General features: G+C 46.7%; 16 non-coding genes across 16 annotated transcripts; all 16 read left to right on the top strand.

The window, feature by feature from the left end:
- Positions 1-455: 455 nt before the first annotated feature.
- Positions 456-538, top strand: trnal-aag (transfer RNA leucine (anticodon AAG)). Its single transcript has one exon. It is a non-coding gene; the product is annotated as a tRNA-Leu (tRNA).
- An 814-nt stretch (positions 539-1,352) lies between these two features.
- trnal-cag (transfer RNA leucine (anticodon CAG)) lies at positions 1,353-1,435 on the top strand. Its single transcript has one exon. It is a non-coding gene; the product is annotated as a tRNA-Leu (tRNA).
- Positions 1,436-2,249: 814 nt separating this feature from the next.
- On the top strand, positions 2,250-2,332 carry trnal-aag (transfer RNA leucine (anticodon AAG)). Its single transcript has one exon. It is a non-coding gene; the product is annotated as a tRNA-Leu (tRNA).
- An 815-nt stretch (positions 2,333-3,147) lies between these two features.
- Positions 3,148-3,230, top strand: trnal-cag (transfer RNA leucine (anticodon CAG)). The gene has a single exon. It is a non-coding gene; the product is annotated as a tRNA-Leu (tRNA).
- Positions 3,231-4,045: 815 nt separating this feature from the next.
- Positions 4,046-4,128, top strand: trnal-cag (transfer RNA leucine (anticodon CAG)). The gene has a single exon. It is a non-coding gene; the product is annotated as a tRNA-Leu (tRNA).
- Positions 4,129-4,943: 815 nt separating this feature from the next.
- On the top strand, positions 4,944-5,026 carry trnal-aag (transfer RNA leucine (anticodon AAG)). The gene has a single exon. It is a non-coding gene; the product is annotated as a tRNA-Leu (tRNA).
- Positions 5,027-6,739: 1,713 nt separating this feature from the next.
- trnal-aag (transfer RNA leucine (anticodon AAG)) lies at positions 6,740-6,822 on the top strand. The gene has a single exon. It is a non-coding gene; the product is annotated as a tRNA-Leu (tRNA).
- A 1,713-nt stretch (positions 6,823-8,535) lies between these two features.
- trnal-aag (transfer RNA leucine (anticodon AAG)) lies at positions 8,536-8,618 on the top strand. The gene has a single exon. It is a non-coding gene; the product is annotated as a tRNA-Leu (tRNA).
- A 2,611-nt stretch (positions 8,619-11,229) lies between these two features.
- Positions 11,230-11,312, top strand: trnal-aag (transfer RNA leucine (anticodon AAG)). The gene has a single exon. It is a non-coding gene; the product is annotated as a tRNA-Leu (tRNA).
- Positions 11,313-12,127: 815 nt separating this feature from the next.
- On the top strand, positions 12,128-12,210 carry trnal-cag (transfer RNA leucine (anticodon CAG)). Its single transcript has one exon. It is a non-coding gene; the product is annotated as a tRNA-Leu (tRNA).
- Positions 12,211-13,025: 815 nt separating this feature from the next.
- Positions 13,026-13,108, top strand: trnal-cag (transfer RNA leucine (anticodon CAG)). The gene has a single exon. It is a non-coding gene; the product is annotated as a tRNA-Leu (tRNA).
- An 815-nt stretch (positions 13,109-13,923) lies between these two features.
- On the top strand, positions 13,924-14,006 carry trnal-cag (transfer RNA leucine (anticodon CAG)). The gene has a single exon. It is a non-coding gene; the product is annotated as a tRNA-Leu (tRNA).
- Positions 14,007-14,821: 815 nt separating this feature from the next.
- Positions 14,822-14,904, top strand: trnal-cag (transfer RNA leucine (anticodon CAG)). The gene has a single exon. It is a non-coding gene; the product is annotated as a tRNA-Leu (tRNA).
- An 815-nt stretch (positions 14,905-15,719) lies between these two features.
- On the top strand, positions 15,720-15,802 carry trnal-aag (transfer RNA leucine (anticodon AAG)). The gene has a single exon. It is a non-coding gene; the product is annotated as a tRNA-Leu (tRNA).
- A 1,713-nt stretch (positions 15,803-17,515) lies between these two features.
- trnal-aag (transfer RNA leucine (anticodon AAG)) lies at positions 17,516-17,598 on the top strand. The gene has a single exon. It is a non-coding gene; the product is annotated as a tRNA-Leu (tRNA).
- A 2,611-nt stretch (positions 17,599-20,209) lies between these two features.
- Positions 20,210-20,292, top strand: trnal-cag (transfer RNA leucine (anticodon CAG)). The gene has a single exon. It is a non-coding gene; the product is annotated as a tRNA-Leu (tRNA).
- The last annotated feature ends 64 nt before the right edge of the window (positions 20,293-20,356 follow it).

The following is a 20,356-nucleotide window of genomic DNA, read 5'->3' as shown; positions in this document are numbered from 1 at the left end:
AGGGCTTTTGACCAAAGCAACCTGGCCTCATGTTAGGCTATTTGAAGGGGGCTATTGACATTTAGGCCGAAGATGGGTGAGAGTATCAAAACAATCATCACTTGGTGGCAGGCAGCTGATAAAAGCCTATTTTCTCCCCGTCAGGGAATCGCACCCCGATCTTCCGCATGACAGGCGGAGATACTGTCCATTATACTAACGAGGAATTTCTGTGTGACTGATACAGTCGTCAGACGAAAAGACAACTATCGCCAAGGAGTGAAATAAGATTTTGGTGTCCCCTTTCAAGGTGCAGGAAAATTGCTATCACAGTCCCATCACTCAGAAGGAGAGTCTTCCATGAAGCTGCATGCCTTGTCAATATTCCCCTTCAACACGAACACAACGCAGACCCACATATTCGCTGGAATGATGCCTGGGCCCGCCGACAGTGTCGTCAAATATTCCTTCTAGTAGTCAGGATGGCCGAGCGGTCTAAGGCGCTGCGTTAAGGTCGCAGTCTCCCCTGGAGGCGTGGGTTCAAATCCCACTTCTGACATTGCAGACTTCTCCTAGAGAAACATTTTCACTGGCAAGGCAACCCAAGTTTACTCCTTGCTTAGCAATACCATGTCGTATTGCTATTCTGCCACTGCATCATCTTGTTTAAAGATTATTGTGGCCGCTTTACCTCCGAAGAGTTCTTGCTTCCAAATGCTATGCCTACTTTTTGTTTGCCTCAGGAGCCCTGTTAAACAACAGCCAAGACACTTGTTGCATGAGAATCTTCTGACCACTGCTCAACAAGCTGTGTTGTCACAACCTTCTACAGTGCTTTGGGCAGGACAGAATCATTAGCAAAAGCACATTGTTGATTATAAGGTCTTGGTTTGCACTTAACACCATAGTAAACGGGAAAGGGCTTTTGACCAAAGCAACCTGGCCTCATGTTAGGCTATTTGAAGGGGGCTATTGACATTTAGGCCGAAGATGGGTGAGAGTATCAAAACAATCATCACTTGGTGGCAGGCAGCTGATAAAAGCCTATTTTCTCCCCGTCAGGGAATCGAACCCCGATCTTCCGCGTGACAGGCGGAGATACTGTCCATTATACTAACGAGGAATTTCTGTGTGCCTGACACAGTTGTCAGACGAAAAGACAACTATCGCCAAGGAGTGAAATAAGATTTTGGTGTCCCGTTTCAAGGTGCAGGAAAATTGCTATCACAGTCCCATCACTCAGAAGGAGAGTCTTCCATGAAGCTGCATGCCTCGTCAATATTCCCCTTCAACACAAACACAACGCAGACCCACATATTCGCTGGAATGATGCCTGGGCCCGCCGACAGTGTCGTCAAATATTCCTTTTCATAGTCAGAATGGCCGAGCGGTCTAAGGTGCTGCGTTCAGGTCGCAGTCTCCCCTGGAGGCGTGGGTTCAAATCCCACTTCTGACATTGCAGACTTCTCCTAGAGAAACATTTTCACTGGCAAGGCAACCCAAGTTTACTCCTTGCTTAGCGATACCATGTCGTATTGCTATTCTGCCACTGCATCATCTTGTTTAAAGATTATTGTGGCCGCTTTACCTCCGAAGAGTTCTTGCTTCCAAATGCTATACCTACTTTTTGTTTGCCTCAGGAGCCCTGTTAAACAACAGCCAAGACACTTGTTGCATGAGAATCTTCTGACCACTGCTCAACAAGCTGTGTTGTCACAACCTTCTACAGTGCTTTGGGCAGGACAGAATCATTAGCAAAAGCACATTGTTGATTATAAGGTCTTGGTTTGCACTTAACACCATAGTAAACGGGAAAGGGCTTTTGACCAAAGCAACCTGGCCTCATGTTAGGCTATTTGAAGGGGGCTATTGACATTTAGGCCGAAGATGGGTGAGAGTATCAAAACAATCATCACTTGGTGGCAGGCAGCTGATAAAAGCCTATTTTCTCCCCGTCAGGGAATCGCACCCCGATCTTCCGCATGACAGGCGGAGATACTGTCCATTATACTAACGAGGAATTTCTGTGTGACTGATACAGTCGTCAGACGAAAAGACAACTATCGCCAAGGAGTGAAATAAGATTTTGGTGTCCCCTTTCAAGGTGCAGGAAAATTGCTATCACAGTCCCATCACTCAGAAGGAGAGTCTTCCATGAAGCTGCATGCCTCGTCAATATTCCCCTTCAACACAAACACAACGCAGACCCACATATTCGCTGGAATGATGCCTGGGCCCGCCGACAGTGTCGTCAAATATTCCTTCTAGTAGTCAGGATGGCCGAGCGGTCTAAGGCGCTGCGTTAAGGTCGCAGTCTCCCCTGGAGGCGTGGGTTCAAATCCCACTTCTGACATTGCAGACTTCTCCTAGAGAAACATTTTCACTGGCAAGGCAACCCAAGTTTACTCCTTGCTTAGCAATACCATGTCGTATTGCTATTCTGCCACTGCATCATCTTGTTTAAAGATTATTGTGGCCGCTTTACCTCCGAAGAGTTCTTGCTTCCAAATGCTATGCCTACTTTTTGTTTGCCTCAGGAGCCCTGTTAAACAACAGCCAAGACACTTGTTGCATGAGAATCTTCTGACCACTGCTCAACAAGCTGTGTTGTCACAACCTTCTACAGTGCTTTGGGCAGGACAGAATCATTAGCAAAAGGCACATTGTTGATTATAAGGTCTTGGTTTGCACTTAACACCATAGTAAACGGGAAAGGGCTTTTGACCAAAGCAACCTGGCCTCATGTTAGGCTATTTGAAGGGGGCTATTGACATTTAGGCCGAAGATGGGTGAGAGTATCAAAACAATCATCACTTGGTGGCAGGCAGCTGATAAAAGCCTATTTTCTCCCCGTCAGGGAATCGCACCCCGATCTTCCGCATGACAGGCGGAGATACTGTCCATTATACTAACGAGGAATTTCTGTGTGACTGATACAGTCGTCAGACGAAAAGACAACTATCGCCAAGGAGTGAAATAAGATTTTGGTGTCCCGTTTCAAGGTGCAGGAAAATTGCTATCACAGTCCCATCACTCAGAAGGAGAGTCTTCCATGAAGCTGCATGCCTCGTCAATATTCCCCTTCAACACAAACACAACGCAGACCCACATATTCGCTGGAATGATGCCTGGGCCCGCCGACAGTGTCGTCAAATATTCCTTTTCATAGTCAGAATGGCCGAGCGGTCTAAGGTGCTGCGTTCAGGTCGCAGTCTCCCCTGGAGGCGTGGGTTCAAATCCCACTTCTGACATTGCAGACTTCTCCTAGAGAAACATTTTCACTGGCAAGGCAACCCAAGTTTACTCCTTGCTTAGCGATACCATGTCGTATTGCTATTCTGCCACTGCATCATCTTGTTTAAAGATTATTGTGGCCGCTTTACCTCCGAAGAGTTCTTGCTTCCAAATGCTATACCTACTTTTTGTTTGCCTCAGGAGCCCTGTTAAACAACAGCCAAGACACTTGTTGCATGAGAATCTTCTGACCACTGCTCAACAAGCTGTGTTGTCACAACCTTCTACAGTGCTTTGGGCAGGACAGAATCATTAGCAAAAGGCACATTGTTGATTATAAGGTCTTGGTTTGCACTTAACACCATAGTAAACGGGAAAGGGCTTTTGACCAAAGCAACCTGGCCTCATGTTAGGCTATTTGAAGGGGGCTATTGACAGTTAGGCCGAAGATGGGTGAGAGTATCAAAACAATCATCACTTGGTGGCAGGCAGCTGATAAAAGACCAAGCTCTCCCCGTCAGGGAATCGAACCCCGATCTTCCGCGTGACAGGCGGAGATACTGTCCATTATACTAACGAGGAATTTCTGTGTGCCTGACACAGTTGTCAGACGAAAAGACAACTATCGCCAAGGAGTGAAATAAAATTTTGGTGTCCCCTTTCAAGGTGCAGGAAAATTGCTATCACAGTCCCATTACTCAGAAGGAGAGTCTTCCATGAAGCTGCATGCCTCGTCAATATTCCCCTTCAACACGAACACAACGCAGACCCACATATTTGCTGGAATGATGCCTGGGCCCACTGACAGTGTCGTCCAATATTCCTTTTAGTAGTCAGGATGGCCGAGCGGTCTAAGGCGCTGCGTTCAGGTCGCAGTCTCCCCTGGAGGCGTGGGTTCAAATCCCACTTCTGACATTGCAGACTTCTCCTAGAGAAACATTTTCACTGGCAAGGAAACCCAAGTTTACTCCTTGCTTAGCAATACCATGTCGTATTGCTATTTTGCCACTGCATCATCTTGTTTAAAGATTATTGTGGCCGCTTTACCTCCGAAGAGTTCTTGCTTCCAAATGCTATGCCTACTTTTTGTTTGCCTCAGGAGCCCTGTTAAACAACAGCCAAGACACTTGTTGCATGAGAATCTTCTGACCACTGCTCAACAAGCTGTGTTGTCACAACCTTCTACAGTGCTTTGGGCAGGACAGAATCATTAGCAATAGGCACATTGTTGATTATAAGGTCTTGGTTTGCACTTAACACCATAGTAAACGGGAAAGGGCTTTTGACCAAAGCAACCTGGCCTCATGTTAGGCTATTTGAAGGGGGCTATTGACATTTAGGCCGAAGATGGGTGAGAGTATCAAAACAATCATCACTTGGTGGCAGGCAGCTGATAAAAGACCAAGCTGTCCCCGTCAGGGAATCGAACCCCGATCTTCCACGTGACAGGCGGAGATACTGTCCATTATACTAACGAGGAATTTCTGTGTGCCTGACACAGTTGTCAGACGAAAAGACAACTATCGCCAAGGAGTGAAATAAGATTTTGGTGTCCCGTTTCAAGGTGCAGGAAAATTGCTATCACAGTCCCATCACTCAGAAGGAGAGTCTTCCATGAAGCTGCATGCCTCGTCAATATTCCCCTTCAACACAAACACAACGCAGACCCACATATTCGCTGGAATGATGCCTGGGCCCGCTGACAGTGTCGTCAAATATTCCTTTTAGTAGTCAGGATGGCCGAGCGGTCTAAGGTGCTGCGTTAAGGTCGCAGTCTCCCCTAGAGGCGTGGGTTCAAATCCCACTTCTGACATTGCAGACTTCTCCTAGAGAAACATTTTCACTGGCAAGGCAACCCAAGTTTACTCCTTGCTTAGCAATACCATGTCGTATTGCTATTCTGCCACTGCATCATCTTGTTTAAAGATTACTGTGGCCGCTTTACCTCCGAAGAGTTCTTGCTTCCAAATGCTATGCCTACTTTTTGTTTGCCTCAGGAGCCCTGTTAAACACCAGCCAAGACACTTGTTGCATGAGAATCTTCTGACCACTACTCAACAAGCTGTGTTGTCACAACCTTCTACAGTGCTTTGGGCAGGACAGAATCATTAGCAAAAGGCACATTGTTGATTATAAGGTCTTGGTTTGCACTTAACACCATAGTAAACGGGAAAGGGCTTTTGACCAAAGCAACCTGGCCTCATGTTAGGCTATTTGAAGGGGGCTATTGACATTTAGGCCGAAGATGGGTGAGAGTATCAAAACAATCATCACTTGGTGGCAGGCAGCTGATAAAAGACCAAGCTGTCCCCGTCAGGGAATCGAACCACGATCTTCCGCGTGACAGGCGGAGATACTGTCCATTATACTAACGAGGAATTTCTGTGTGCCTGACACAGTTGTCAGACGAAAAGACAACTATCACCAAGGAGTGAAATAAAATTTTGGTGTCCCCTTTCAAGGTGCAGGAAAATTGCTATCACAGTCCCATTACTCAGAAGGAGAGTCTTCCATGAAGCTGCATGCCTCGTCAATATTCCCCTTCAACACGAACACAACGCAGACCCACATATTTGCTGGAATGATGCCTGGGCCCGCTGACAGTGTCGTCCAATATTCCTTTTAGTAGGCAGGATGGCCGAGCGGTCTAAGGCGCTGCGTTCAGGTCGCAGTCTCCCCTGGAGGCGTGGGTTCAAATCCCACTTCTGACATTGCAGACTTCTCCTAGAGAAACATTTTCACTGGCAAGGAAACCCAAGTTTACTCCTTGCTTAGCAATACCATGTCGTATTGCTATTCTGCCACTGCATCATCTTGTTTAAAGATTACTGTGGCCGCTTTACCTCCGAAGAGTTCTTGCTTCCAAATGCTATGCCTACTTTTTGTTTGCCTCAGGAGCCCTGTTAAACAACAGCCAAGACACTTGTTGCATGAGAATCTTCTGACCACTACTCAACAAGCTGTGTTGTCACAACCTTCTACAGTGCTTTGGGCAGGACAGAATCATTAGCAAAAGGCACATTGTTGATTATAAGGTCTTGGTTTGCACTTAACACCATAGTAAACGGGAAAGGGCTTTTGACCAAAGCAACCTGGCCTCATGTTAGGCTATTTGAAGGGGGCTATTGACATTTAGGCCGAAGATGGGTGAGAGTATCAAAACAATCATCACTTGGTGGCAGGCAGCTGATAAAAGCCTATTTTCTCCCCGTCAGGGAATCGCACCCCGATCTTCCGCATGACAGGCGGAGATACTGTCCATTATACTAACGAGGAATTTCTGTGTGACTGATACAGTCGTCAGACGAAAAGACAACTATCGCCAAGGAGTGAAATAAGATTTTGGTGTCCCCTTTCAAGGTGCAGGAAAATTGCTATCACAGTCCCATCACTCAGAAGGAGAGTCTTCCATGAAGCTGCATGCCTTGTCAATATTCCCCTTCAACACGAACACAACGCAGACCCACATATTCGCTGGAATGATGCCTGGGCCCGCTGACAGTGTCGTCAAATATTCATTTTAGTAGTCAGGATGGCCGAGCGGTCTAAGGTGCTGCGTTAAGGTCGCAGTCTCCCCTAGAGGCGTGGGTTCAAATCCCACTTCTGACATTGCAGACTTCTCCTAGAGAAACATTTTCACTGGCAAGGCAACCCAAGTTTACTCCTTGCTTAGCAATACCATGTCGTATTGCTATTCTGCCACTGCATCATCTTGTTTAAAGATTACTGTGGCCGCTTTACCTCCGAAGAGTTCTTGCTTCCAAATGCTATGCCTACTTTTTGTTTGCCTCAGGAGCCCTGTTAAACAACAGCCAAGACACTTGTTGCATGAGAATCTTCTGACCACTGCTCAACAAGCTGTGTTGTCACAACCTTCTACAGTGCTTTGGGCAGGACAGAATCATTAGCAAAAGGCACATTGTTGATTATAAGGTCTTGGTTTGCACTTAACACCATAGTAAACGGGAAAGGGCTTTTGACCAAAGCAACCTGGCCTCATGTTAGGCTATTTGAAGGGGGCTATTGACAGTTAGGCCGAAGATGGGTGAGAGTATCAAAACAATCATCACTTGGTGGCAGGCAGCTGATAAAAGACCAAGCTCTCCCCGTCAGGGAATCGAAACCCGATCTTCCGCGTGACAGGCGGAGATACTGTCCATTATACTAACGAGGAATTTCTGTGTGCCTGACACAGTTGTCAGACGAAAAGACAACTATCGCCAAGGAGTGAAATAAAATTTTGGTGTCCCCTTTCAAGGTGCAGGAAAATTGCTATCACAGTCCCATTACTCAGAAGGAGAGTCTTCCATGAAGCTGCATGCCTCGTCAATATTCCCCTTCAACACGAACACAACGCAGACCCACATATTTGCTGGAATGATGCCTGGGCCCGCTGACAGTGTCGTCCAATATTCCTTTTAGTAGGCAGGATGGCCGAGCGGTCTAAGGCGCTGCGTTCAGGTCGCAGTCTCCCCTGGAGGCGTGGGTTCAAATCCCACTTCTGACATTGCAGACTTCTCCTAGAGAAACATTTTCACTGGCAAGGAAACCCAAGTTTACTCCTTGCTTAGCAATACCATGTCGTATTGCTATTCTGCCACTGCATCATCTTGTTTAAAGATTACTGTGGCCGCTTTACCTCCGAAGAGTTCTTGCTTCCAAATGCTATGCCTACTTTTTGTTTGCCTCAGGAGCCCTGTTAAACAACAGCCAAGACACTTGTTGCATGAGAATCTTCTGACCACTACTCAACAAGCTGTGTTGTCACAACCTTCTACAGTGCTTTGGGCAGGACAGAATCATTAGCAAAAGGCACATTGTTGATTATAAGGTCTTGGTTTGCACTTAACACCATAGTAAACGGGAAAGGGCTTTTGACCAAAGCAACCTGGCCTCATGTTAGGCTATTTGAAGGGGGCTATTGACATTTAGGCCGAAGATGGGTGAGAGTATCAAAACAATCATCACTTGGTGGCAGGCAGCTGATAAAAGCCTATTTTCTCCCCGTCAGGGAATCGCACCCCGATCTTCCGCATGACAGGCGGAGATACTGTCCATTATACTAACGAGGAATTTCTGTGTGACTGATACAGTCGTCAGACGAAAAGACAACTATCGCCAAGGAGTGAAATAAGATTTTGGTGTCCCCTTTCAAGGTGCAGGAAAATTGCTATCACAGTCCCATCACTCAGAAGGAGAGTCTTCCATGAAGCTGCATGCCTTGTCAATATTCCCCTTCAACACGAACACAACGCAGACCCACATATTCGCTGGAATGATGCCTGGGCCCGCTGACAGTGTCGTCAAATATTCATTTTAGTAGTCAGGATGGCCGAGCGGTCTAAGGTGCTGCGTTAAGGTCGCAGTCTCCCCTAGAGGCGTGGGTTCAAATCCCACTTCTGACATTGCAGACTTCTCCTAGAGAAACATTTTCACTGGCAAGGCAACCCAAGTTTACTCCTTGCTTAGCAATACCATGTCGTATTGCTATTCTGCCACTGCATCATCTTGTTTAAAGATTACTGTGGCCGCTTTACCTCCGAAGAGTTCTTGCTTCCAAATGCTATGCCTACTTTTTGTTTGCCTCAGGAGCCCTGTTAAACAACAGCCAAGACACTTGTTGCATGAGAATCTTCTGACCACTGCTCAACAAGCTGTGTTGTCACAACCTTCTACAGTGCTTTGGGCAGGACAGAATCATTAGCAAAAGGCACATTGTTGATTATAAGGTCTTGGTTTGCACTTAACACCATAGTAAACGGGAAAGGGCTTTTGACCAAAGCAACCTGGCCTCATGTTAGGCTATTTGAAGGGGGCTATTGACAGTTAGGCCGAAGATGGGTGAGAGTATCAAAACAATCATCACTTGGTGGCAGGCAGCTGATAAAAGACCAAGCTCTCCCCGTCAGGGAATCGAAACCCGATCTTCCGCGTGACAGGCGGAGATACTGTCCATTATACTAACGAGGAATTTCTGTGTGCCTGACACAGTTGTCAGACGAAAAGACAACTATCGCCAAGGAGTGAAATAAAATTTTGGTGTCCCCTTTCAAGGTGCAGGAAAATTGCTATCACAGTCCCATTACTCAGAAGGAGAGTCTTCCATGAAGCTGCATGCCTCGTCAATATTCCCCTTCAACACGAACACAACGCAGACCCACATATTTGCTGGAATGATGCCTGGGCCCGCTGACAGTGTCGTCCAATATTCCTTTTAGTAGGCAGGATGGCCGAGCGGTCTAAGGCGCTGCGTTCAGGTCGCAGTCTCCCCTGGAGGCGTGGGTTCAAATCCCACTTCTGACATTGCAGACTTCTCCTAGAGAAACATTTTCACTGGCAAGGAAACCCAAGTTTACTCCTTGCTTAGCAATACCATGTCGTATTGCTATTCTGCCACTGCATCATCTTGTTTAAAGATTACTGTGGCCGCTTTACCTCCGAAGAGTTCTTGCTTCCAAATGCTATGCCTACTTTTTGTTTGCCTCAGGAGCCCTGTTAAACAACAGCCAAGACACTTGTTGCATGAGAATCTTCTGACCACTACTCAACAAGCTGTGTTGTCACAACCTTCTAAAGTGCTTTGGGCAGGACAGAATCATTAGCAAAAGGCACATTGTTGATTATAAGGTCTTGGTTTGCACTTAACACCATAGTAAACGGGAAAGGGCTTTTGACCAAAGCAACCTGGCCTCATGTTAGGCTATTTGAAGGGGGCTATTGACATTTAGGCCGAAGATGGGTGAGAGTATCAAAACAATCATCACTTGGTGGCAGGCAGCTGATAAAAGACCAAGCTGTCCCCGTCAGGGAATCGAACCACGATCTTCCGCGTGACAGGCGGAGATACTGTCCATTATACTAACGAGGAATTTCTGTGTGCCTGACACAGTTGTCAGACGAAAAGACAACTATCGCCAAGGAGTGAAATAAAATTTTGGTGTCCCCTTTCAAGGTGCAGGAAAATTGCTATCACAGTCCCATTACTCAGAAGGAGAGTCTTCCATGAAGCTGCATGCCTCGTCAATATTCCCCTTCAACACGAACACAACGCAGACCCACATATTTGCTGGAATGATGCCTGGGCCCGCTGACAGTGTCGTCCAATTTTCCTTTTAGTAGGCAGGATGGCCGAGCGGTCTAAGGCGCTGCGTTCAGGTCGCAGTCTCCCCTGGAGGCGTGGGTTCAAATCCCACTTCTGACATTGCAGACTTCTCCTAGAGAAACATTTTCACTGGCAAGGAAACCCAAGTTTACTCCTTGCTTAGCAATACCATGTCGTATTGCTATTCTGCCACTGCATCATCTTGTTTAAAGATTACTGTGGCCGCTTTACCTCCGAAGAGTTCTTGCTTCCAAATGCTATGCCTACTTTTTGTTTGCCTCAGGAGCCCTGTTAAACAACAGCCAAGACACTTGTTGCATGAGAATCTTCTGACCACTACTCAACAAGCTGTGTTGTCACAACCTTCTACAGTGCTTTGGGCAGGACAGAATCATTAGCAAAAGGCACATTGTTGATTATAAGGTCTTGGTTTGCACTTAACACCATAGTAAACGGGAAAGGGCTTTTGACCAAAGCAACCTGGCCTCATGTTAGGCTATTTGAAGGGGGCTATTGACATTTAGGCCGAAGATGGGTGAGAGTATCAAAACAATCATCACTTGGTGGCAGGCAGCTGATAAAAGCCTATTTTCTCCCCGTCAGGGAATCGCACCCCGATCTTCCGCATGACAGGCGGAGATACTGTCCATTATACTAACGAGGAATTTCTGTGTGACTGATACAGTCGTCAGACGAAAAGACAACTATCGCCAAGGAGTGAAATAAGATTTTGGTGTCCCCTTTCAAGGTGCAGGAAAATTGCTATCACAGTCCCATCACTCAGAAGGAGAGTCTTCCATGAAGCTGCATGCCTTGTCAATATTCCCCTTCAACACGAACACAACGCAGACCCACATATTCGCTGGAATGATGCCTGGGCCCGCTGACAGTGTCGTCAAATATTCCTTTTAGTAGTCAGGATGGCCGAGCGGTCTAAGGCGCTGCGTTAAGGTCGCAGTCTCCCCTGGAGGCGTGGGTTCAAATCCCACTTCTGACATTGCAGACTTCTCCTAGAGAAACATTTTCACTGGCAAGGCAACCCAAGTTTACTCCTTGCTTAGCAATACCATGTCGTATTGCTATTCTGCCACTGCATCATCTTGTTTAAAGATTACTGTGGCCGCTTTACCTCCGAAGAGTTCTTGCTTCCAAATGCTATGCCTACTTTTTGTTTGCCTCAGGAGCCCTGTTAAACAACAGCCAAGACACTTGTTGCATGAGAATCTTCTGACCACTGCTCAACAAGCTGTGTTGTCACAACCTTCTACAGTGCTTTGGGCAGGACAGAATCATTAGCAAAAGGCACATTGTTGATTATAAGGTCTTGGTTTGCACTTAACACCATAGTAAACGGGAAAGGGCTTTTGACCAAAGCAACCTGGCCTCATGTTAGGCTATTTGAAGGGGGCTATTGACAGTTAGGCCGAAGATGGGTGAGAGTATCAAAACAATCATCACTTGGTGGCAGGCAGCTGATAAAAGACCAAGCTCCCCCCGTCAGGGAATCGAACCCCGATCTTCCGCGTGACAGGCGGAGATACTGTCCATTATACTAACGAGGAATTTCTGTGTGCCTGACACAGTTGTCAGATGAAAAGACAACTATCGCCAAGGAGTGAAATAAAATTTTGGTGTCCCCTTTCAAGGTGCAGGAAAATTGCTATCACAGTCCCATTACTCAGAAGGAGAGTCTTCCATGAAGCTGCATGCCTCGTCAATATTCCCCTTCAACACGAACACAACGCAGACCCACATATTTGCTGGAATGATGCCTGGGCCCGCTGACAGTGTCGTCCAATATTCCTTTTAGTAGTCAGGATGGCCGAGCGGTCTAAGGCGCTGCGTTCAGGTCGCAGTCTCCCCTGGAGGCGTGGGTTCAAATCCCACTTCTGACATTGCAGACTTCTCCTAGAGAAACATTTTCACTGGCAAGGAAACCCAAGTTTACTCCTTGCTTAGCAATACCATATCGTATTGCTATTTTGCCACTGCATCATCTTGTTTAAAGATTATTGTGGCCGCTTTACCTCCGAAGAGTTCTTGCTTCCAAATGCTATGCCTACTTTTTGTTTGCCTCAGGAGCCCTGTTAAACAACAGCCAAGACACTTGTTGCATGAGAATCTTCTGACCACTGCTCAACAAGCTGTGTTGTCACAACCTTCTACAGTGCTTTGGGCAGGACAGAATCATTAGCAAAAGGCACATTGTTGATTATAAGGTCTTGGTTTGCACTTAACACCATAGTAAACGGGAAAGGGCTTTTGACCAAAGCAACCTGGCCTCATGTTAGGCTATTTGAAGGGGGCTATTGACATTTAGGCCGAAGATGGGTGAGAGTATCAAAACAATCATCACTTGGTGGCAGGCAGCTGATAAAAGACCAAGCTGTCCCCGTCAGGGAATCGAACCACGATCTTCCGCGTGACAGGCGGAGATACTGTCCATTATACTAACGAGGAATTTCTGTGTGCCTGACACAGTTGTCAGACGAAAAGACAACTATCGCCAAGGAGTGAAATAAGATTTTGGTGTCCCGTTTCAAGGTGCAGGAAAATTGCTATCACAGTCCCATCACTCAGAAGGAGAGTCTTCCATGAAGCTGCATGCCTCGTCAATATTCCCCTTCAACACAAACACAACGCAGACCCACATATTCGCTGGAATGATGCCTGGGCCCGCCGACAGTGTCGTCAAATATTCCTTTTCATAGTCAGAATGGCCGAGCGGTCTAAGGTGCTGCGTTCAGGTCGCAGTCTCCCCTGGAGGCGTGGGTTCAAATCCCACTTCTGACATTGCAGACTTCTCCTAGAGAAACATTTTCACTGGCAAGGCAACCCAAGTTTACTCCTTGCTTAGCAATACCATGTCGTATTGCTATTCTGCCACTGCATCATCTTCTTTAAAGATTACTGTGGCCGCTTTACCTCCGAAGAGTTCTTGCTTCCAAATGCTATGCCTACTTTTTGTTTGCCTCAGGAGCCCTGTTAAACAACAGCCAAGACACTTGTTGCATGAGAATCTTCTGACCACTGCTCAACAAGCTGTGTTGTCACAACCTTCTACAGTGCTTTGGGCAGGACAGAATCATTAGCAAAAGGCACATTGTTGATTATAAGGTCTTGGTTTGCACTTAACACCATAGTAAACGGGAAAGGGCTTTTGACCAAAGCAACCTGGCCTCATGTTAGGCTATTTGAAGGGGGCTATTGACATTTAGGCCGAAGATGGGTGAGAGTATCAAAACAATCATCACTTGGTGGCAGGCAGCTGATAAAAGACCAAGCTGTCCCCGTCAGGGAATCGAACCACGATCTTCCGCGTGACAGGCGGAGATACTGTCCATTATACTAACGAGGAATTTCTGTGTGCCTGACACAGTTGTCAGACGAAAAGACAACTATCGCCAAGGAGTGAAATAAGATTTTGGTGTCCCGTTTCAAGGTGCAGGAAAATTGCTATCACAGTCCCATCACTCAGAAGGAGAGTCTTCCATGAAGCTGCATGCCTCGTCAATATTCCCCTTCAACACAAACACAACGCAGACCCACATATTCGCTGGAATGATGCCTGGGCCCGCCGACAGTGTCGTCAAATATTCCTTTTCATAGTCAGAATGGCCGAGCGGTCTAAGGTGCTGCGTTCAGGTCGCAGTCTCCCCTGGAGGCGTGGGTTCAAATCCCACTTCTGACATTGCAGACTTCTCCTAGAGAAACATTTTCACTGGCAAGGCAACCCAAGTTTACTCCTTGCTTAGCAATACCATGTCGTATTGCTATTCTGCCACTGCATCATCTTGTTTAAAGATTACTGTGGCCGCTTTACCTCCGAAGAGTTCTTGCTTCCAAATGCTATGCCTACTTTTTGTTTGCCTCAGGAGCCCTGTTAAACAACAGCCAAGACACTTGTTGCATGAGAATCTTCTGACCACTGCTCAACAAGCTGTGTTGTCACAACCTTCTACAGTGCTTTGGGCAGGACAGAATCATTAGCAAAAGGCACATTGTTGATTATAAGGTCTTGGTTTGCACTTAACACCATAGTAAACGGGAAAGGGCTTTTGACCAAAGCAACCTGGCCTCATGTTAGGCTATTTGAAGGGGGCTATTGACAGTTAGGCCGAAGATGGGTGAGAGTATCAAAACAATCATCACTTGGTGGCAGGCAGCTGATAAAAGACCAAGCTGTCCCCGTCAGGGAATCGAACCACGATCTTCCGCGTGACAGGCGGAGATACTGTCCATTATACTAACGAGGAATTTCTGTGTGCCTGACACAGTTGTCAGACGAAAAGACAACTATCGCCAAGGAGTGAAATAAAATTTTGGTGTCCCCTTTCAAGGTGCAGGAAAATTGCTATCACAGTCCCATTACTCAGAAGGAGAGTCTTCCATGAAGCTGCATGCCTCGTCAATATTCCCCTTCAACACGAACACAACGCAGACCCACATATTTGCTGGAATGATGCCTGGGCCCGCTGACAGTGTCGTCCAATATTCCTTTTAGTAGTCAGGATGGCCGAGCGGTCTAAGGCGCTGCGTTCAGGTCGCAGTCTCCCCTGGAGGCGTGGGTTCAAATCCCACTTCTGACATTGCAGACTTCTCCTAGAGAAACATTTTCACTGGCAAGGAAACCCAAGTTTACTCCTTGCTTAGCAATACCATATCGTATTGCTATTTTGCCACTGCATCATCTTGTTTAAAGATTATTGTGGCCGCTTTACCTCCGAAGAGTTCTTGCTTCCAAATGCTATGCCTACTTTTTGTTTGCCTCAGGAGCCCTGTTAAACAACAGCCAAGACACTTGTTGCATGAGAATCTTCTGACCACTGCTCAACAAGCTGTGTTGTCACAACCTTCTACAGTGCTTTGGGCAGGACAGAATCATTAGCAAAAGGCACATTGTTGATTATAAGGTCTTGGTTTGCACTTAACACCATAGTAAACGGGAAAGGGCTTTTGACCAAAGCAACCTGGCCTCATGTTAGGCTATTTGAAGGGGGCTATTGACATTTAGGCCGAAGATGGGTGAGAGTATCAAAACAATCATCACTTGGTGGCAGGCAGCTGATAAAAGCCTATTTTCTCCCCGTCAGGGAATCGCACCCCGATCTTCCGCATGACAGGCGGAGATACTGTCCATTATACTAACGAGGAATTTCTGTGTGACTGATACAGTCGTCAGACGAAAAGACAACTATCGCCAAGGAGTGAAATAAGATTTTGGTGTCCCCTTTCAAGGTGCAGGAAAATTGCTATCACAGTCCCATCACTCAGAAGGAGAGTCTTCCATGAAGCTGCATGCCTTGTCAATATTCCCCTTCAACACGAACACAACGCAGACCCACATATTCGCTGGAATGATGCCTGGGCCCGCTGACAGTGTCGTCAAATATTCCTTTTAGTAGTCAGGATGGCCGAGCGGTCTAAGGTGCTGCGTTAAGGTCGCAGTCTCCCCTAGAGGCGTGGGTTCAAATCCCACTTCTGACATTGCAGACTTCTCCTAGAGAAACATTTTCACTGGCAAGGCAACCCAAGTTTACTCCTTGCTTAGCAATACCATGTCGTATTGCTATTCTGCCACTGCATCATCTTGTTTAAAGATTACTGTGGCCGCTTTACCTCCGAAGAGTTCTTGCTTCCAAATGCTATGCCTACTTTTTGTTTGCCTCAGGAGCCCTGTTAAACAACAGCCAAGACACTTGTTGCATGAGAATCTTCTGACCACTACTCAACAAGCTGTGTTGTCACAACCTTCTACAGTGCTTTGGGCAGGACAGAATCATTAGCAAAAGGCACATTGTTGATTATAAGGTCTTGGTTTGCACTTAACACCATAGTAAACGGGAAAGGGCTTTTGACCAAAGCAACCTGGCCTCATGTTAGGCTATTTGAAGGGGGCTATTGACATTTAGGCCGAAGATGGGTGAGAGTATCAAAACAATCATCACTTGGTGGCAGGCAGCTGATAAAAGACCAAGCTGTCCCCGTCAGGGAATCGAACCACGATCTTCCGCGTGACAGGCGGAGATACTGTCCATTATACTAACGAGGAATTTCTGTGTGCCTGACACAGTTGTCAGACGAAAAGACAACTATCACCAAGGAGTGAAATAAAATTTTGGTGTCCCCTTTCAAGGTGCAGGAAAATTGCTATCACAGTCCCATTACTCAGAAGGAGAGTCTTCCATGAAGCTGCATGCCTCGTCAATATTCCCCTTCAACACGAACACAACGCAGACCCACATATTTGCTGGAATGATGCCTGGGCCCGCTGACAGTGTCGTCCAATATTCCTTTTAGTAGGCAGGATGGCCGAGCGGTCTAAGGCGCTGCGTTCAGGTCGCAGTCTCCCCTGGAGGCGTGGGTTCAAATCCCACTTCTGACATTGCAGACTTCTCCTAGAGAAACATTTTCACTGGCAAGGAAACCCAAGTTTACTCCTTGCTTAGCAATACCATGTCGTATTGCTATTCTGCCACTGCATCATCTTGTTTAAAGATTACTGTGGCCGCTTTACCTCCGAAGAGTTCTTGCTTCCAAATGCTATGCCTACTTTTTGTTTGCCTCAGGAGCCCTGTTAAACAACAGCCAAGACACTTGTTGCATGAGAATCTTCTGACCACTACTCAACAAGCTGTGTTGTCACAACCTTCTACAGTGCTTTGGGCAGGACAGAATCATTAGCAAAAGGCACATTGTTGATTATAAGGTCTTGGTTTGCACTTAACACCATAGTAAACGGGAAAGGGCTTTTGACCAAAGCAACCTGGCCTCATGTTAGGCTATTTGAAGGGGGCTATTGACATTTAGGCCGAAGATGGGTGAGAGTATCAAAACAATCATCACTTGGTGGCAGGCAGCTGATAAAAGCCTATTTTCTCCCCGTCAGGGAATCGCACCCCGATCTTCCGCATGACAGGCGGAGATACTGTCCATTATACTAACGAGGAATTTCTGTGTGACTGATACAGTCGTCAGACGAAAAGACAACTATCGCCAAGGAGTGAAATAAGATTTTGGTGTCCCCTTTCAAGGTGCAGGAAAATTGCTATCACAGTCCCATCACTCAGAAGGAGAGTCTTCCATGAAGCTGCATGCCTTGTCAATATTCCCCTTCAACACGAACACAACGCAGACCCACATATTCGCTGGAATGATGCCTGGGCCCGCTGACAGTGTCGTCAAATATTCATTTTAGTAGTCAGGATGGCCGAGCGGTCTAAGGTGCTGCGTTAAGGTCGCAGTCTCCCCTAGAGGCGTGGGTTCAAATCCCACTTCTGACATTGCAGACTTCTCCTAGAGAAACATTTTCACTGGCAAGGCAACCCAAGTTTACTCCTTGCTTAGCAATACCATGTCGTATTGCTATTCTGCCACTGCATCATCTTGTTTAAAGATTACTGTGGCCGCTTTACCTCCGAAGAGTTCTTGCTTCCAAATGCTATGCCTACTTTTTGTTTGCCTCAGGAGCCCTGTTAAACAACAGCCAAGACACTTGTTGCATGAGAATCTTCTGACCACTGCTCAACAAGCTGTGTTGTCACAACCTTCTACAGTGCTTTGGGCAGGACAGAATCATTAGCAAAAGGCACATTGTTGATTATAAGGTCTTGGTTTGCACTTAACACCATAGTAAACGGGAAAGGGCTTTTGACCAAAGCAACCTGGCCTCATGTTAGGCTATTTGAAGGGGGCTATTGACAGTTAGGCCGAAGATGGGTGAGAGTATCAAAACAATCATCACTTGGTGGCAGGCAGCTGATAAAAGACCAAGCTCTCCCCGTCAGGGAATCGAAACCCGATCTTCCGCGTGACAGGCGGAGATACTGTCCATTATACTAACGAGGAATTTCTGTGTGCCTGACACAGTTGTCAGACGAAAAGACAACTATCGCCAAGGAGTGAAATAAAATTTTGGTGTCCCCTTTCAAGGTGCAGGAAAATTGCTATCACAGTCCCATTACTCAGAAGGAGAGTCTTCCATGAAGCTGCATGCCTCGTCAATATTCCCCTTCAACACGAACACAACGCAGACCCACATATTTGCTGGAATGATGCCTGGGCCCGCTGACAGTGTCGTCCAATATTCCTTTTAGTAGGCAGGATGGCCGAGCGGTCTAAGGCGCTGCGTTCAGGTCGCAGTCTCCCCTGGAGGCGTGGGTTCAAATCCCACTTCTGACATTGCAGACTTCTCCTAGAGAAACATTTTCACTGGCAAGGAAACCCAAGTTTACTCCTTGCTTAGCAATACCATGTCGTATTGCTATTCTGCCACTGCATCATCTTGTTTAAAGATTACTGTGGCCGCTTTACCTCCGAAGAGTTCTTGCTTCCAAATGCTATGCCTACTTTTTGTTTGCCTCAGGAGCCCTGTTAAACAACAGCCAAGACACTTGTTGCATGAGAATCTTCTGACCACTACTCAACAAGCTGTGTTGTCACAACCTTCTAAAGTGCTTTGGGCAGGACAGAATCATTAGCAAAAGGCACATTGTTGATTATAAGGTCTTGGTTTGCACTTAACACCATAGTAAACGGGAAAGGGCTTTTGACCAAAGCAACCTGGCCTCATGTTAGGCTATTTGAAGGGGGCTATTGACATTTAGGCCGAAGATGGGTGAGAGTATCAAAACAATCATCACTTGGTGGCAGGCAGCTGATAAAAGACCAAGCTGTCCCCGTCAGGGAATCGAACCACGATCTTCCGCGTGACAGGCGGAGATACTGTCCATTATACTAACGAGGAATTTCTGTGTGCCTGACACAGTTGTCAGACGAAAAGACAACTATCGCCAAGGAGTGAAATAAAATTTTGGTGTCCCCTTTCAAGGTGCAGGAAAATTGCTATCACAGTCCCATTACTCAGAAGGAGAGTCTTCCATGAAGCTGCATGCCTCGTCAATATTCCCCTTCAACACGAACACAACGCAGACCCACATATTTGCTGGAATGATGCCTGGGCCCGCTGACAGTGTCGTCCAATATTCCTTTTAGTAGGCAGGATGGCCGAGCGGTCTAAGGCGCTGCGTTCAGGTCGCAGTCTCCCCTGGAGGCGTGGGTTCAAATCCCACTTCTGACATTGCAGACTTCTCCTAGAGAAACATTTTCACTGGCAAGGAAACCCAAGTTTACTCCTTGCTTAGCAATACCATGTCGTATTGCTATTCTGCCACTGCATCATCTTGTTTAAAGATTACTGTGGCCGCTTTACCTCCGAAGAGTTCTTGCTTCCAAATGCTATGCCTACTTTTTGTTTGCCTCAGGAGCCCTGTTAAACAACAGCCAAGACACTTGTTGCATGAGAATCTTCTGACCACTACTCAACAAGCTGTGTTGTCACAACCTTCTACAGTGCTTTGGGCAGGACAGAATCATTAGCAAAAGGCACATTGTTGATTATAAGGTCTTGGTTTGCACTTAACACCATAGTAAACGGGAAAGGGCTTTTGACCAAAGCAACCTGGCCTCATGTTAGGCTATTTGAAGGGGGCTATTGACATTTAGGCCGAAGATGGGTGAGAGTATCAAAACAATCATCACTTGGTGGCAGGCAGCTGATAAAAGACCAAGCTGTCCCCGTCAGGGAATCGAACCACGATCTTCCGCGTGACAGGCGGAGATACTGTCCATTATACTAACGAGGAATTTCTGTGTGCCTGACACAGTTGTCAGACGAAAAGACAACTATCGCCAAGGAGTGAAATAAGATTTTGGTGTCCCGTTTCAAGGTGCAGGAAAATTGCTATCACAGTCCCATCACTCAGAAGGAGAGTCTTCCATGAAGCTGCATGCCTCGTCAATATTCCCCTTCAACACAAACACAACGCAGACCCACATATTCGCTGGAATGATGCCTGGGCCCGCCGACAGTGTCGTCAAATATTCCTTTTCATAGTCAGAATGGCCGAGCGGTCTAAGGTGCTGCGTTCAGGTCGCAGTCTCCTCTGGAGGCGTGGGTTCAAATCCCACTTCTGACATTGCAGACTTCTCCTAGAGAAACATTTTCACTGGCAAGGCAACCCAAGTTTACTCCTTGCTTAG

Source organism: Odontesthes bonariensis, chromosome 5 (genome assembly GCF_027942865.1).
Source record: "Odontesthes bonariensis isolate fOdoBon6 chromosome 5, fOdoBon6.hap1, whole genome shotgun sequence".
Taxonomy (NCBI): Eukaryota; Metazoa; Chordata; class Actinopteri; order Atheriniformes; family Atherinopsidae; genus Odontesthes; species Odontesthes bonariensis.
Note: the sequence above shows the minus strand (reverse complement) of the source record. Positions and strands in the feature narration are given on the sequence as shown.